Here is a 2,909-nt window from a genome sequence, read left to right on the forward strand (position 1 = left end):
CCGCCCCAGTGATCTTTACAGAGTTTACAAATTCAAGTGCAAGTCTCTTCTGGAAATATCCTCACAGACACTCCCAGAAATAATATTGTGCCAGCTATCTGGGCATTTTTAGCCCAGTCAAGTTGGCACAAAATTAACCCTCACAGTCACTAAGTTACATAAGGAAGAGAAGTAGTAGTCCAGGACAGAAAATAAAGAACCATCATGTCTTCCTTCTTCCATTGCCTTCTAACGCAGGCTCAAGCTGTTGAGGGAGCAGTTTTAACTTTCAAACAAGTTCCATTGCTTTATGATTTTACTATTCTGTTCATGTATACTACAAAACAAAACTATTCTTGCCTTAATTATGCTCTAGAAGATGTTACTGTTTATCTTTTTAATCACACTTTTTACATAGAAAAGAACAAGTCCTCAAATATTCCTGTTACACATTTGTACTCCCACAATTGGGGAGGGGGTGGGGAAGGGGCTGCTTAATCTTATCTGCCATTTCATTTCTGACACAGTAGGGGTCATTACCACCAGCTCCACCATCCTGCTTACTCCAGGCTCTTTCAGTGTGTTTAAGTAAGCTTCATTCCTGAACAGGATTCTACTCTGAATCACTGCTCTTGCTTTCAAGAGGCTTAGATTTCTCCCATCCTATATTTCCTGCTGTGCTTCTCTAAAGCTCAGACTATGCATGCTATACACGCAAAGATGGCTGTGAGTAGAAATAATTATGGTTCTCACAAAAGAGTGGGCAGCAATTGCTGATAAAGGCACAGGAAGAAGGAGTTGGCTCCATCTCCAGTTTTCTACTGTGCTCTCCTTCTTTCAGAGTTCCTGGGTATGACACAGTGATCAGAAAGGAAATATGTGTGTGTGCAACCTAATTTCATGTGAGATCAACATGGCTCTCTTCTCTGGTATATTGAAACTTATCAGACTGGCCTAAATTTCTACATTATGCACTTCTGTTCTCTCTCTAGAAACAGAATGTGAACTCTTCCTTTAAAGCAGTCTGCCAAAATATATGCTAAGTTGAACCACATATAACCAGAATTGTAGAGAGTTGCTACAATGGGGCTTTTTACTCTGGCAAGAGATTCTGTTCTTTCAAAAATTCAGAATTCAGGGCTGGGAGTAGTGGCTCACACCTGTAATCCCAGCATTTTGGGAAGCTGAGGTAGCAGGATTGCTTGAGCCCAGGAGTTCAAGACCAGAGTGGGCAACATAGCAAGACCCTGTCTCTACAAAAACTTAAAAAATTAGTTGGGCATGGTGGGAAGGGCCTGTAGTTCCAGCTACTTGGGAGGCTGAGGTGGAAAGATGGCCTGAGTCCAGGAGATTGAGGTTGTAGGGAACCGTGATCATGCCTCCGCACTCCATCCTGGGTGACAGAGTGAGATCCTGATTGAAAAAATAAAACAAAACAAATTTCAGAGTTCAGTAAGGAGCTATAAAGTTAAATTTTTATACTCCTGCCTCCTGTAGATTTGATTCTGCATCTATCTCTGTATATAAGCCCTCAAGAAGACTTGGTCTTCTCATTTCAGTGCTGAGGCTTATAATCAGTCTATAAGAGAGATCCTGTAATACACCCAAATTCTAAAGAATCCAACATAAGCAGGGCTGATGTTCAGCTGAAAAGAGGGACTGTGTCAGTTGTTAGCTGATTGGTGACCAGGCCATACAGATTATTACATAATTTGTTGTCACCCCTTCCTATGGGTCCTCGCATGTAGAGGGCTGCGAATATATACATGTCTACTATGTTGAAGGCTTCATGGAATCACACCTTCAGCAACAGTAGTTTTGTTATTTTGTACAACACTGAATCAGAGAAGGCCAATAAATACTTATGAGCCAGTTAGATGCAGTGTGTATATATGAAGTACCATCATTGATTATCCAGACATTGTAAATGGCGAGTGGTGTTAATGACATTGCAAGTATTGGCGGAACTGCTCCCTGGTTGCCCAGGCCTATGTGCTTCTGGAAGCATACAGCATGGAGCATAGTTGGTTCCATTCAAGCAGAGTGTCCAGAATCAGATCACAAACTCCCTCGGGAGAGCTCCATGCCAAGCCAAGAGCACCCAAGGAATGATCAGTATCCTTAAAGAGGGTCATCTTAGCTCCTAACCTGAACCGAATATTTGAACATCAGCTGGCAGCTACAGCAGTGTCATTTGAATTTTTACCCCAAGTGTACTTAGTTCATGAAGGGTTCTGTTCCATTATCACAAAGTGTTGTATTGGATTCCCTTTCTAGTTTTTTAGAAAAAGAGCAAGGGAAGAAAATGGATAAAAAGTGACTAATGTGGGTAATTATCTTTACAATTCTTGCCAATGCAGTATTCTCAAATCCTTTTTATCGTCTTTCTCCGGGCCCTCTGAGAAACAAATCTCTTTGGAAATTTTAACTTATTGAAAATCTATAGACTTCAGCCAACCCTTTCTAAAGAGCAAGAACATCATTATGGCTTTTCTCAAGCACAAAAAGAGGTGCTTAACTTTAATTATGCCAAGATTTTATAGATTTGACTGGCTTAATATCCTAAGCCTTGATTAACATTGGAGAAGTTATAATCATCACTATTCAGGCTTGGAGAGGTGGAGGAGACCGGAATAAAAGCAGCATCAATGGGGGCTGTTATTAGAGGAAGGGGGAGTACCAGAGTATCGGAGACATGGAGTAAGACAGGGAGCCCATGGTTTTGGATAGATATTGAGAATAGTCAGGTGCTTACTGGTCATGTGAAATCAAATCTGATATAAACTATCAGAAAGTAAGAGTTTGCCAAGAGAACTTTTCAGAGATGCACTGCAAAAATAGAACAAGAATGATATTAATAGTTCCCGATTTGTCAGGAACATACTACAATGCTCATCAAAATGTCCCTAACAAATGTAGCCAGTGGATAC

The sequence above is a fragment of the Carlito syrichta genome, unplaced genomic scaffold (genome assembly GCF_000164805.1).
Source record: "Carlito syrichta isolate Samal-C Ts95f unplaced genomic scaffold, Tarsius_syrichta-2.0.1 Scaffold65451, whole genome shotgun sequence".
In the NCBI taxonomy this organism is placed as follows: Eukaryota; Metazoa; Chordata; class Mammalia; order Primates; family Tarsiidae; genus Carlito; species Carlito syrichta.